This window comes from Lagopus muta, chromosome 3, assembly GCF_023343835.1.
Source record: "Lagopus muta isolate bLagMut1 chromosome 3, bLagMut1 primary, whole genome shotgun sequence".
Taxonomy (NCBI): Eukaryota; Metazoa; Chordata; class Aves; order Galliformes; family Phasianidae; genus Lagopus; species Lagopus muta.
Genome location: NC_064435.1, coordinates 64,399,640 through 64,415,157, shown reverse-complemented (window position 1 = coordinate 64,415,157; position 15,518 = coordinate 64,399,640). Strand labels below are relative to the sequence as shown.

Sequence of the window (15,518 nt, the reverse complement as noted above, 5' to 3'; positions counted from 1 at the left end):
CTGTTTCAGGGAAATCTCATCTGCAAACAGTTTATTTCAGCAGCTGTCTCCACATTCTTCTAATTTATCTTAGGATGAATTGGAAGCCAAATTCTCCACAGGCCTTGATGTGTCCTTCTGAAGTACCATACTGGGACAGAGAATGCAAAAGCTATCTTCCCTGTATATTTCCTGGACACAATGCCAGTGGGACACGCAGACTGCTCTGGGGCAGTGACCTTCACAAGGACTGTTTATAGCTTCTAGAAAAAAAAAAATAAGCCACATAGATGATTTCTGGAAAAAGCAATGGAACCCTGCTCTTTCACTCTTAATGTGCACACTTTGTTCACTGCACTTAGCAGCTTCCCAATTCCCTAACCCTTCTATGAATTATGACAACAGAACAAGTGGGGACTGCACACTATTCTGGTGATTTGGATGCTCACCGGAGAATGGAAAGGTCCTTTAATCTGTTAGGCAGAAGAGACTAAGCCCATATCAAAGAGTTGGGGGAAGCATCCTCCTCTCTAGGCTATTGGGTAAGGAGAGCAGAAACTGCAGCAGCATCCCTGTCCTGACCGTATTGCAAATGAAGGCAATAACCCACAATTGCCTTTTTGCTGAATGATCTGGAACAACAGTGCAAATACACCTAAGTGCTGCATCTGCTGCTGGAGAAGAATCTGTGGGCAAGAGGTTGACACTGAGCTGCTTGGCTCTGTCAAGGCTGGCATGTCTCAAAGGCAGGGCTTCAGATGTCAGGGCAATCATCCAGGATTCATCCATCACTCGTGTGAGGCTACAGAGCACTGCAGGTTTGGGCACAACTGAGTAAGTTCAGCCCGCATCCCTTCTGGGGAGCTGCTTCTCCTTGAAGCCTTAGGAACACGCTTTACCAATTTGGTGGATTTTAACTCAACGCCCTGGCCAACTCGAGCAGCACATGCTTCTTGTCAGTGAAAGGTTCCCAGTATTGCTCCGGGTACTGGATCAGAAGGGATGAAAGCATGAGTAGCAGAGGAGGGGAAAAGAACAAATCAAGGACAGACAGGGCCCTGATCCTTATGCTAGATCCTTTCTGCCATCAGGCCATTAATCTATCTCCAAGATCTATTTAACAATACACTCTGCTTCCTGCTTTTCCAAATTTACATCACAAACTCAAGCCAATACATTTGAGGAGACAGGAATGGAGCTAAGAAAGCCAAGGTGTAGATGGAATTGAACTTGGCAAGGGATGTGAAAAACAAGAAGGGATCCTTTAAATACATTAGGCAGAAGGGATGAGCAAAAAAGAACGTGCCTGACCAATCCGGTGGATATCTATGATGGAGTGATGGCATCTGTGGACAAAGGAAGTGCAAATGATGTCTTCTACCTGGACTCATGCAAGGTGTTTGACATGGTCCTGCACTACAATTGGAGAGATATGTATTTGAAGGTGGACTATTATGCTGGATGGTTGTAGCCTGAATGTTCTTGTCACTGGCTTTATGCCATGTGGAGGCTGATCAGGAATGATGTTCCCCAGGCATCTGTTTCTGAACCAGTGCTTTTCAATGTCTTTATCAATCACATATACGCTGGGATTGAGTGTACCCTCAACAAGTTAGCTGATGACACCAACCTGGGTGGTGCAGTTGACACAATAGAAGGGAGGGATGCTATACAGAGACTTGGACATGCTCAAAAAGTAGGTGCATGAAAATCTAAAGAGGTTTAACAAGGCCAAGAGCAAGGCACTGCACTTGGGTGGGGGCAATTCCAGATACAAGTATAGACTTGAGGAAGAACTCACTGAGAGCAGTTCTGCATCAGGACAACAGTATCCTGGGCTGTATCAAAACGGGTGGCTGGCAGGGAAAGGGCCTCTACTCCACTCTCATGAGGTGCCATGTGGAGTTCTGTGTCAAGTGTGGGACTCCCAGCACAAGAAAGACATGGAGCTGTTGGAAGTGTCCAGAAGAGGGCTATGAAGAGTATCAGAGGGCTGGAACACCTCTCCTACAGAGAATGACTGAGGGAGTTGGGCTTGTTCAGCCATGAGAAGGCACCAGGGACACCTCACTGCAGCCTTCCAGTACTTGAAGAGACCTTACAAGCAGGTGGAAGACAGCTTTTTAACAAGGCCTGATAGTGACAGACAAGGGGGAATGGCTCTAAACTCAGAGAAGGGAAATTCACACTAGATATTAGGAAGAAATTTTTTACTCAGAAGGTCATGAGGCACTGGCAGATGTTGTAGATGCTCCATCCCTGGAGGAGTTCAAGACCACGTTGGATATTATCCTGGATACTCTGATCTAGTGGGTGGCCACTCTGTGATACTATGATGATTCTATAATTGGACTAGACTAAAAATCCTGTCCTATGCCATACATTTCTAAGCATTTCTCAAAAAACAAAACAAACAAAAAAACTCCAAATCCAGTATAAGTACTCTTAAATTCCTCCTTTGCACCCCGTAACGGCAGTGGTTTGCAAGGTTTTGGGGAAGAGAGGACTGCAGGGTTGTCCTGCGTAGGGTGAAGCTGGCACTGTAGGATGCATAAGAATAACAGGTGTTGTATCCTAGCCCCCTAAAAGTGAATATTTGAAATAACAGCTCATTTTGGGGATGATACAGAACAAGAACCTTGATTTTTGTCTTAAGTAACACATAGAAGTTTAACCAAGAATACCAGCCACTAAAAGATAATCTCTTAGTGGTTAGACTTGGCATAACCAGTAATACCACCTTCCCTGGAAGGGGATGCAATTCCCTGGGCCTCCCACTCAAAAACACACACACACACACACACAAAAAAATAAAAATAAAAAAAAATCAGTGAACAACAACTAAAACCTCAGACCATCACAGCCCTGTGGTAGCTAGCTTAAAAATGAAAAATAAATTAACATCAAGTTATTCAAAAGAAGCTTTCACTTGGAGATCTACAGAAAGTACTTACTGAAAACAGAGAAGAAGCACTGCAAGAATTAAAATCCAAAGGGATTTCAAGCAAGAAGAAAATTCCAAGCGAGAAGGAAAAACTGAAACCACAATGGGAAAGCTGAGGGCATACATTACCAAGAAAACAGCCTGCAAATGGTAATTGAAACCCCAGGGCAGGCCAAACCAGAAGCATCCCTACAACAATCCCTCTGTCAAAAGGACCACTGAAGCAAAGCCTAAAAGGCAACGAGTTCACCAGAAAATGAGAAATAGCTTGGCTAACATACAAAGTGTTTTCCATCAGCAAGTATACTTTGTTTCTCAAACCATATGGCTGTCAAAGGCAACGCAGTCACCACCTGAAAACCTTCAAAGAGCTTAAGCAAATGAGGAAACAACACATACACACACAGGCAAAAGTTCCAGATTTCACTCTGTCCAGCACTCTGGCACTTCCTCTGTTCCTACTACCCCTTCTTTCATCCAGCTTGCCAAGATAGGGATGTTTACCCTGCACTGTAACTCTATGTACAAACCCTTAATGTAAACATGCGCACTGCAAACGTTTTGTCAGGAGCTTAATGTTCATGAGTACTATGGTCTTTTCTCTGTCCATCTATTAAGTGGCTTGTATATAATTTGGCTAACACAAATTCTCATTTAGATGAGACAACATAGAGGACTACATAGAGGACAAGTACTTGGACATCCTTTCCTTCCTCTTGGCTCAGACTTTATAGATATATATCCATACAAGACACCCCACACACACATATACTGTCTGTTACAAAAATAGCACAAGTGGAAAAAGGATTGCATGTGCATACACAAGGGGATGAGCATTATAAGTAGTTTGTGGCAGTTAAGCAAAAGCTAAGGGATAAACTTTGATTTCATTTGCTAAAATATAAAGTTGCTGATGAGCCTCTAGGAGCTATTCAATAGATTGTCTATTAAAGGAAATCTTGCCAGGATGCTAAAATGGTTTATGACCATCTCCGGTATCTGGGGAAGAGGGAAATAGGTCTGGTGTTTTTGAAGTTTCAAGGGGTTTTGAGAAATCCAAACATCTGCTTTTTAATCTTTGGAAAATCCTGAGATCAGCAAGACTATCGTCTGCAGGACTTAACCACAAGTTGGACCCACCTCCTCACAAGTCTAAAAGTCTTAAGATTGTTGTAAAGAAATATTTCTCTTGTACATTACTCGTAATGATAGGGTTTGTGCTGCTAGACATTTGTCTTCAAATGACAGGGTAAGAACATGATAATTCATGCTTTCTGCATAACTGTGTTACTAGATGCACCTCAATAGTTAATTTAAATAACTACAGCTTTCCACCTGCTTCTTCACAATGCACCTACGGCAGCTGCTCACATCGGCCCAACAGTAACCACTGCAGTACAAGCAGCACTGAACCATTGAGCAGTTACTGAGAACAAACCCAGGAGGAGGAAACTTAGGATGCCATACCCAACAGCCTCAAGCACCCCCTGGCCATGTGGATGTATCAGCTGGATACACGTTTTAAAAGTTCTACTTTTTCATTGCTGTTACTTCCATATTTCCAAGTCTGTAAAGAGGCAAAGGCAGACCTCAATCTTCACAACACTGAGATTTTTTTTGTTCAGTGAGACATTGAAGTAACCACCTCCATTAGCAAGGATCTCCAAGTAGGAATGCAGTAACAATGACTTTCCTCCTGATAAAAAAATGAATCATGTCAAATGTTCGGATTTACACACCCCTTTGTATGTACTGATCTGCACCACCTTAACTGCCTTACACATTTCTAGTGTTTTCTTTGGCTTCTCACATCCTCAGTTAATCAAGCATTATTTTTCCATAACACAGGCGGCTATCTCGAACTTTTCTAGAAGCTGATATGACACAACAACCTTTGAAAAATGCAATAAAGCATGGGTGCACACCCAACAGGGTATCAACAGTAATTAGAGCCACTGCTCATTAAAAAATGAAAATAGGTAACTGTGCTCTGCAATGAAATGTTGAGTGCTATGGCAGCAATCCTGCACTACTCCATAAATAAGAGGGGAAATAAAAACCATTAAAGCCATTTATGGCACTTATTTCCAACAAGGGCCCTCAATTCCAGGTATTTAGAACAAAGAACACAGTGTATTTTATTTTTTTAAACTTTCTGCTTCTAGACTGGGCAAATTAACATTGTTTTCTTACCACAAACCTCTGGAGACATCACAGTTTAACAATGTTTTTCTGAACACTCAAGTTAAAAAAGAAATCAGCCAGTTACCAGGGTTTAGAAGAAGGGAGAAGGCAGAGGCATCTCCATTCATACATGCAAGTGAACAGGGCGACAGCAGAATTATCTCAAAATCTTTTCCCTCCCCCCAGAGTCAGCATAGCTCATTAACACTTGCAGCAGAGGTGATCTTCAATGAAAAGACTCATCAGCTTCTCCGATGAGCCTCACCATTACTTCTCCCTACCTACATGCTGGGTTAGGCAGAAGCCAGGAGAGCATCCTCACCACTGAGTGCAGCCTCAGCCCCGTGCTGAGTGATTTAGGCTGCCCAAAACTGCAGGAATGTGAACTGCACAACACAGGAAATGCATGTGCAGCCAAAGGGAAAAATGTAAAAGGAGGAACAAATACGACCGCTGCCCAATCTGCAGCACACTTCTGTAAAAATTGGCCATTTTATATTGACTATCGTATCTTCATCTCTATTTTCTTAGTGGCCAAGCTTCAGCGGAGCAAATTTTAGCTGGTGCTTGGGAAAGGAATGAGAAGTTTGGGAAATCAGGAGTTGTTTGACGGCAGGGGGAAAGCTAAGAAAACTTTCTGAATTGTGCAGCTGGGGAGCTCTGGGGCCACACCAGCAGTGCAATGTGTCTGTCCAGGCTTCCCAGGACACGCAGTGCTTGGCTCGGACAGGCTGATTTCCTGGGAAAGGTTCTCTCTTCCCTCCTGCTGTCAACTGCAGGAAAGAGCCGTGTGCTGTCATGAGTTCACAGCAGAAATGCCTACAGCTGGGCTGGCCGCGGCCTACGCTCTCTCTCAGCACCATTATCCCATTTCCACTCCAAGCAATGACGCATAGTGACATTCCTGTGTAAGCGGGGACTCCAGGAAGTGGCTGTTTGGCTTGGACACAGGCACGGTGACACAGACACAGGTGGCTCTGTCCATTTGGCACAGTGTTGGGCCCGCTGCCAGCAGTCCTCCCGTCCTCCTCAGCAGTGGCCCCGGGCACCAAGCAGCAGGTGAGAACTGCAGCTCCCTCATGCAACTCGGGAGTAAGCTTATTTGAGTTCATGGCCTATGTACCTGTGCAGCTCACTGGAGTTTCTTGATAAACCAGCACAGGCTCTGACAACAGGAAGAGGTGAGATCTCACTTCTGCAGCACACTCGGGGAAAATTATGACCCCAACTGGGAAGGCACGTGGTGGCTGACACACTATTTCCTCCACGCTCTCAGCCAAGGTCCCACATCCAGCTGACCCCGCTGCAGGAGGGTGCTCTCCTCTGCCATGCAAACTGCCTCCAAAGCCAAAAGATTAACTTACTGAAACAACAGTCACCTTGGGGTTCATACAGTTTTGATTTTAAACTCTTCAGCTGTTTGGTTTAGGAGTTGTTTTTGTTTGTTTGTCTGTTTTTGTTTCTTACCCCCATCTTTTTAATGTGTTCACTGTCATCTTTTGCCTTATGGTACTTTGCTCCTCTGGGAGAAAATGTCAGCGTATCAAATGAATTTGTATAAGTTACAAGGAAAAACAAAGATTCAAACTCTTGACATCAGAATCTCCCTCGTTTTCCTGTGGGTCTGCACATGTTTCACCGCAGTTGATGATTTAATCTGGAATAAAATCAGATGGAAGACTATCTCCACCAGGCCTAACAACCCACAGGCTGCCTTGACCAGCGTGTTGAAACTGCTCCTAACAGACTGCACCATGAGAGGGCCATTTGGTTAGGATACAGATGGAGATTCTCAAGATGATGACAGTGAATGCTGCATGAGAAGGTGCATTTCAGAAGTGCAACTCTTCTTAATGAGAAACAGGAAGGCAAGCTCACACAACTCTGCTTCAGCAGCTATTCCCTCTTGCTGCTGCTGTCTATGGACTTGAGGCCTCCTTTGGCCACCATGAGCAGTGAGTCAGGACTTGTAACTCCTGCCACCCTCAGCCCCTCTTTCCTTTTCATCACTGGTCAGGCAGGGGAAATGCTTCCCACACGATCTGCGAGCCAAACCCTGCTGGAACTGCAGTTGTGTCACGGTGCTCTCATTCCAAATAGCTCAGCTATGCTGGCTTATGCATTTAGGAACTGCTGAAATTTTCTGCTGCCTCAATAGAGTACAATTCTTGGTAGGCATAGCAAGTCTGTGATTGTCAGCAAGACCACAGCATGAGGAATTAAAAGCCCAGTATTGCACAACTGCTTTGAATCTCTGCTAAAGATTTTATTCACAACTCTATTCTGGAGTTAAAACAAGCTTACTGCCAGTAACAGTACAGTAACTGAAGCATTTGGTAAAACTAATTTATTGTACTTCATGCTTCTCCTGACCACAAGTGGGGATGTTTGTTACAGGCTTTTCTTTAACCATGCAGTGAAGAGGTGCAATAAAAACAATTTTTGCCTATGGGTTTCTGAACATTATACCAACACCTCAAAGTATTTTTTCTTCAGGATTCAAATGCGCTGTGTAATTGGTCACCCAATAATGTTAAATAATGGTTTCTATTCCCTAACCAGATTCCTACAAAGGCCAAGACTATCTGGAAAAAGATGTCAAAAAGGCATTGAAAAGGGATATGATGAGGTAGACAAATCTAGAAAATTCAGCTATCAAACTCCTGCAAAAGAAAGTACTTTATATAAGGCTGTACACGTGCAGTTCGGCCTTTAATACACCATTTTCTTTCTCCACTTGCAGATAAACCTGTCTAAATGGTGCTTCACTCAGCACATCTACAGAGTCTTGCCTTGCACACACATGCTTTGAGTTTTTATTGCAGAAGGTGTTGACTGGTCTTTGGCTTAATTTACTGCTTTCAAATCTACATGCCAACTTGAAGGTTCCCAGAGATGCTTACTTTTGTATGGCATATATCATTATTTCACATATTTACTAGTTTTATGAATAGGCCATCTCTGCTTTACATCATGCTGCAGCCAGCTGAATGGAGCACCCCAGGTGTGCAGCGGGTACAGGACTGTCCTGAAGGCTGTGAGTCTCCTTGGCTCCTGCAATGTCACACCTCACTGAGCTAACAGTCCACCTTTGTCACCCACACAGTCATTGGGAAGAACCATGATGAGACAAAAGCTATGTGTGCTTTAGCCAAAGGATTGCTCCTTTGCATCTTCAGAACCACAACCACTTACCTTGTTTTCCTATAATGTAATACTAAGGCTGACATGTTTTAAAAAGCATTTTAAGATGCACACATGTGATTAGCAGGGATAACTGCAATAGCAACACCACAGTAAGTAGTCACACACAAAGAAGTGTCAACATTGCCAGATGTGACCATCCCAAAAACCTTTGCAAAACTCTTCTATCTCTGGTTTGAGACACCTCTGTATTTTATTTGATAATCCAAGCTCTGTGACTTCTCATGCTAGAGTCAGTGGAGGATATTTTAACTCAGCTTCCGTTAGGTTATGTCCAAGTCCACCAATAAACTTTTCAAGTTAAGGTCTGCTTTCTGCATTTATGAGTGGTGAATGTATTGTTTCTTAGTCTTGATGTATCAAATACTTTAGCTTTCATACAGATACAATACAGGTTCCAAAATATTTGAGAAGTTCTGTAGCCTGGACATAAACACAGCACTGCAGTACACTGTAAATATCTCAGTAACTTCACAAAACAGATAAGAACCATAGAATGGTTTGAGTTGGAAAGGACCTTTAAGATCATCCAGTTCTAGCTCCACTTCTATAGGCAGGGACATCTCCCTCCAGACCAGGTTGCTCAAAGCCCCATCCAGCCTGGCCTTGAATGCCAGGGGAGGGGGCATCCACAGTCTCCCTGGGCAACCTGTTCCAGTGTCTCACTACCCTGACAATAAAGAATTTTTTCCTTATATCCAGTCTAAATCCATCCTCTTCCAGTTTAAAGCCACTTCCCTTTGTCCTGTCACTAAATGCCCTTATGAATAGTCCCTCTCCAGTTTTCCCGCAGTCCCCCTTCAAATAGTGTAAGGCCACTATGAGGTCCTCCTGGAGCCTTCCCTTCTGTAGGCTGAAGAGCTCCAACTCTCTCAGCCTGTCCTCAAACAAGAGGTGCTCCAGTTCTTTGACCATCTCTGTGGCCCTCCTCTGGACCCACTCCATGTCCTTCTTGTGTTGGGGGCTCAAGAACTGGACACAGTACTCCAAGTGGGGTCTCACAAGAGCAGAGTAGAGGGGCAGAATCCTCAATCTGAAGGTCATACTTCTCTAGATGCATCCAAGGATACAGTTGGCCTTCTGGGCTGCAAGCACACATTGCCAGCTCATGCTGAGCTTTTCCATCAACAGACACCCTGATATCTTTCTCGGGACTGCTCTCAAGCCATTCTCCACCCAACCTGTATCTGTGCTTGGGATTGCCCCAACCCAGGTGCAGAACCTTGCACTTGACCTTGTTGATAAGGAGTAGTTTATTCTAATACAATATAGAAATGCAGTACTGTTGCTGCTGGTCTTTCAATGGTAGTTGGCTCTGACTGCTTACTTTTTATAGCAAGAATGTGTCAAGCTCATGGAATTCGGATAAGGTTTAAAAGTCTACATTTTGTTTATTTAAACTCACATGAGCATGCTTAGAAAATGTATATTGGTCTCTCTCAGCCAACACTAATTTTAGATTTTCAATAGTGAAAGCGTATTTACACTTCCTGAAAATATGTATGCTGCTGCAGATCAGTAGGAATGATACACACAACCTCTAAGAAAGCATGGCCAAAAAAAAAAACAACCATGAGGAAATATGAAGTGCTGAGGGTCAAGTAATGAAAATTAGAGCCTTGCCAAACCTGTACTTATGTAACCAGCTGTTTGAGAGCATTGTGTATGTATAAAAGAGACTGAATAACAAAAACTGGATACTGACTCCTCTGGTACTGATACAGGTAATCTCTGGAGGCTGAGACAGCTTAAATACTATGTTACACAAACGCAAGCAGAAGCTGAACATCCTACATGGCTCTCAAATCCCCTATCACAACCTCTACAATAGTCAACATGGTTTCTCAGATAAATAATATATCACCATGAAATACTCTATCTTGAAAAATGACATTTCAAATGAGCATTCAGTTAAACAAGCAAACAAACTATTCTGCATACCAGGCAATAGATGATATAAATGAAACAGTTTTTAAAAATTGTTAAAAAAAAAAAAAAAGCAAATAGAAAAATTCCATATGTAAGACTGTAAAGTTCAGGGACATGATTTAGTGGAGGGTTAGGGTAGTATGGTTAGGTTGCAGTTGGACATGATGATCTTTAAGGTCTTTTCCAATCTGAGCAATTCTATGATTGTATATTATATGTGCAACAAATTCAGTGATAACTCAAAGTGTAACATCAGCAGAAACTATCAGTAAAATACGTTTACTTGGCACCAAAACAGAAAATATGTTTTAATTTGCTGAAGTATGCCAAAATAAATATCAGCCAAAGAATAAAACAAGTTACATGGAGACATCACTGTATCTAATGAGGGAATGTGTTTAACACTTATTCTTCATATTGGTACTTGAACTGGGTCATACGCATTCCTGTTAAGATGATATTTTATAACCTATTCACAGAAACTCATCCTGTCTGCCACATCTTGTTTCAATCAAAATTTGATCTTGAAACAAGACAGAAGGATAAAACTGGGGGCACCCCATGGTACAGGGTACCATGGATCCATTGAAGCATAGGCTGCACTTGAATAGATGGGAAGGCTTGCAGAAGAGCTCCAACGCAAACATTAGTCTGAAAATCAGGAAAGTCTCCCTCTACAGCAGGAGTAGGAGAACTGGCACAGGAAAAGTGAAGAGTCCCTGAGAGCACTGCATACAGGTTGACAAATTTTTGTTCATTTTCAACCAGTTCCAAATCTACTTGTCCTGTTACTCCCACTTCTTTTGTCTTTTCATGTAATGTTTCTTTCCCCATTTATCTGGATAAATGGGATATTCTTATCCCATTTATCAAAAAAAGAGAGTGAAAGACCTTCTTGGACCAAGCTTGAAAGAGGATTTCCCATTTCACTTCTATTGAATTGTCTTTGTGTATTTCTATTTCAAACATGTTTCTGGGATGTAGATACCACTGAGCAATGCTGAACTCAAATTCTGGCTGGTTGGTGATTTTTCTGACCAAATTCTACATCCCTTCCTCCCCAATAACTTGATTTCATCTCTCCTACAGGAAGGCTGGTGTCACAGCACAGGATTTACTGTTTCTTCTTTTCAGGTCTCCTGCCTGCAATATACCTCTGGCTCCCTCCTAAGACACCCAGACCTTCCCTGAGTACATCTGAGTACAGCTGAGCTCTATTCCACATTCTTGATTGGCCATAAGTGATTTGTGTGGACATGAACAGGGTAATAAATAAAATTGCAGGAGGAAGGAACTATAGAAAGGTTGAAGAGCTAAAGAGATGTTCTGCACCTGTGAATCCTCAATTGAGGCTGAAATAAGCTGGTACAAAACCCACTGAAGAAATGATGGAGTAAACATTGCACATGTCTTTTGTAACATGAAAGCACCAACACCACACCTGCCAGTGCCTTCACCCAGCACTTGTGGTGAGAAGCAAGATGACTCAGGAGATGACAGAACACAAGCTTGATCTTAAAACTACAGTAAAAGCTGCATGTTTCCACAGCTGATGGCAACAGGAATTCAGAATTGGCCAAATATACAAAACAAAACTCATACCTGACCTGAAGAACAGAGATGCTTGGGTATCTCCACCCTCCACTCCTGGGACTCCTTACTGCCCCACTGTTCTCCTCTCCAATCTGTCTCCTTGTCTTATCTCTACAGGTCAGAGTAGGCCCCAGCCATCCTCCCTGCTCCTATACCCCCTGAATAGATCCACTCCCTGCCCCAGCCATTCTCTGCAATCTCTCTGCACCCATCTGCATGCTGACACAAGTCCTCATCACATCTCCTTTCTGCCTCTCGCATTACCCTGGCCTACCATATTCTCACTTCACACACACGCACACACACATTCCTTCCTCCATTCTTCTGTCCATAAAGTTGGTCAATTTTAATGTTTTTATGTTAATTGCTTTTCAGTAACAGCCTTTCTGGAAAACAAAAGGCTTCCCAGAGTATTGGTTTCCTTGAAAATATTCCCATGGTCAGCTAAAAGCTGAACTAATAACAATAATAGGAACATTCCCACGTAAGTGTATAAGGCTTTTTATTCAAACAGCTAGAGAAAAGGTTGTGGGCTCTGTTTGGTTGTTTGAGTTCACTTGGTTTTGTTTTTGTCCTTTCTACGCCACTTTACCCCTCTGTCCTCTCAATCCCCCACATCCCCAGAGCCACCAGGAAATAGACATAAAGCAGAGAGTCTCACTGCAGCCCACTTCAAAACACAGAGAGCCAGCAATCACAGTTACCAACGCTACTGTTGGTTTGCACAAGTGAGGAGCTGCATGGCAAGGCTGCCTGCCTTGACATGTGTTCCTCTGTTGTTAAAAAGAACAGGAAACGATGGCCATTTCTAAACTGGAAAAATTTGCAAGTAAGCTTCAGCTAACCACAAGAAGCTAAAACACACAGCAAGAATCACAAGGCTCATGGCAAAAGTGGAAAAGCTGACAACTTCGATTCATGGACTGTTAAAGGTTACGATACTGCCATAAAACATGATGGAAATGAAACCACAGTTTCAAGCACTAAGCAGGTAGCTGTTTCAGCACAGAAACTCAGGGTTCACTCTCTTTCACATATTTGTATGTGAGGAGGTGGTGAAAGCGTGCTGGTCTCAAGGAGGCAGTGGCACTTTGTACAACCTCCCTGAATTGCTTGGAGCCAAGCCATGTGAAGGACAACTCTTCTGAATTCTGCCTTCCTGTAACTCTCATCTCTGTGATCCAGAGCTTTCTGTTAACCCTCATTCCCAAGGACATATGGAAGGGGATACATGACAGTATTTGGACAGTAGCACAACCTCAGCCAACAGCAATTCTACAGCCAGTCTGAGTGAACGAACAATTCATAAACAGAAAGACATTTTCCTACCTTTGCGTCTTCTGCTCTAACAGCCACCAACTTGAAGAGCTGCTGCTGTTACTTCTTAGTTTGTACTTCTTCCTCTTCAAATATTTAAAAGGTGCTATAAATGAAGACACATTACGCAATCATCTGTATCATTTCACTGTAGGATGTTTCTCACAACATGCACTTAATGTTTGTGAACTACCAAAATATCACAAAGTACACCAGTATGTTGAGTTGGCAGAAAGAGGAAAAAAGCAAATCAAGACCTAGCTTCCAACAATGACTGGCAAGCTCTGGGACTTGGCAGGGAAAACCACTGCTGCACCATCTTCTGCGAGCACAGATATTTCCCCTGTGGCAGCACTGGCACAGCTGCACACAGTATTGCCTGCACACAGGGCTGCCAGTAAGAAAGAGAGAAAAGGAAAGAGCCCTTCCTCATGGTCCCACCTTCACACCAACGACACCACAGTGCGTGTAGGGTGGAGAAAGATAAATCAAATCAGGACAAGATTTGGAACTTTCATCTTTACCTTTTAACAGGGCTAAAGGGCTTCCAAAGATCTCCCAGCACACTTCTACACAGAGAAGGACTGAGAGAGAAAGAAGCATGTGAGTAAGCAAGTGAGTAAGAAGAAAACAACGCCCCACCCACAGGGCCCTTATAAAGGTGCCCCGAGAGGCTGCAGGTGCTCATTTCCTCTGGCTTTAAAGAAATAGACACAGCAAGGCTGGTGGAGCTTGACAGGCAGCCTGAAAGTATAGTTGTTGTATGGGCTAACACCTGGGCTAACACCATAAATTTTGTGATGCTGCCCATCTAGGCAAGGGGTAATGAAAAGAGCCCTGGGAGTTCCTGAAACATGGACCTGTACGGACAATATTTGGAGAGTGACCCAGTTACAAGAAAGGAGTTTCCATTTCCTTAGATGTACAGTATTAAGATGTGGCTTTGTTAAAAAGCTTGCCACGAATCTGCAGTGCTTGTTTGATAGCCACTGCCTGTTTGTGCACATGGGGTTGAGCCACTACAAGAGATGGGAAGACAGAGAAGGATGACAAATTTACGAACAGCAGACACTTGAAGTCTTGTTATATCACTTTAAACCCTGTTATTTTCTAGCATGTGGAACTTTGTATCCAAAAGCTATCTCCAAAAGCTCCTCTGATCTTGGTAGCCTCTGATTATTTCAGCAGAAGCTGGGCATTAATAAGCAGAGATGCCACAGAGCCTGGTGCTGCATTTACCAGAGCATTTACATGGACACTGTTATTCACCAGGGTTCATATTGCCAAAGGTATTTAATTTCCCCTTGCAGTCACAAGGGCTGTCATCCATTAGTGGCTTTCTCCTTTCAGATCACAACAAACAGGGGAGGTGGTGCCAACACATCTTAACTTCATGCCTCTGAATCCCACGTAAAGGTAGATTGTTTAGGTACACATAAGATAAGATAAAACTGAGAGAAGAGCCAAATACCTTCAAGAGAAAGAGAAGAGAATACCTGTGAGAGAGAGAAAAGACAAATACCAGCAACCCTGAGGTTATGAGCCTATAGCTGCTGGGCAGTAAACATTCATTCATTCCAAGATGGAAAAATGAACAGGAAAATTGATACACCGCCTCTCTGAGCTGCACAAACCCAGGTGAAAATCATTAAAATGCATCTCACTCCTTGTCACGTGTTGCCTGAACAAAATGTAATTGCACTGCACCCTTCCAGTACTCTGGAGTCATGGAATAGGGAAAGATTTCTGTCAGGCACTGAAACAGGGAAAGCAGCCACGTCAGCTTTGCAGACTTGCATGAAGCACTGGCGACAACCACCAGCCCCATGTAAGCACTGCTGCAGAGCACTGACTGCCTGTTGGCAACATCAAGAGAGCACAGAGGGACAGACAGCTCCTGCAGATGGTTCCGCACGTTGGCAATGGATGTTTACTGCAAAGCGGGAGAAACGTGGTAAGAGGCGACTGTGACTAAAGATGTGTAGAGATCAACTGCAAAAAGGGAATTCAATGTAACCAGCTTCATCACAGTGGGATTTTGCTCCCCCACTAGCCAGGAGAAGCTATAACCATCTCCAGCTATTTCAGCTGGAGCTGTCTGGATGCTGTCAGCAAATGGTTTGAAGCTCCTGCAATGGAGGGATAAGCAGCTTTTATGCAGAAAAAGCTCTCATGTCAACACATTTTAAAACTAGATTCAGACATCAAGCAAGGAAGTCTTTAGAAGCGGCCACTGATGCAGGTATTGTATAAAGGATGACTGCTTTCCCCTCAAACCGGGGAAAGGTAAAGAAGGGCACTCTCCCTGTCAGAGTGCTGAAAGCACCTATGGGCTACAACTGTCATTTCATGCTCAGCTTAAGAAGAA

At 43.3% G+C, this 15,518-nt stretch overlaps 1 long non-coding RNA gene across 1 annotated transcript; it reads right to left on the bottom strand.

Annotated features, from left to right (window-relative positions):
- Positions 1 to 5,196: 5,196 nt before the first annotated feature.
- On the bottom strand, positions 5,197 to 13,779 carry LOC125690396 (uncharacterized). Its single transcript, XR_007375663.1, has 3 exons — positions 13,675 to 13,779; positions 13,163 to 13,256; positions 5,197 to 6,442 (listed from the first exon to the last, which is right to left on the bottom strand). It is a non-coding gene; the product is annotated as an uncharacterized LOC125690396 (long non-coding RNA).
- Positions 13,780 to 15,518: the final 1,739 nt, after the last annotated feature.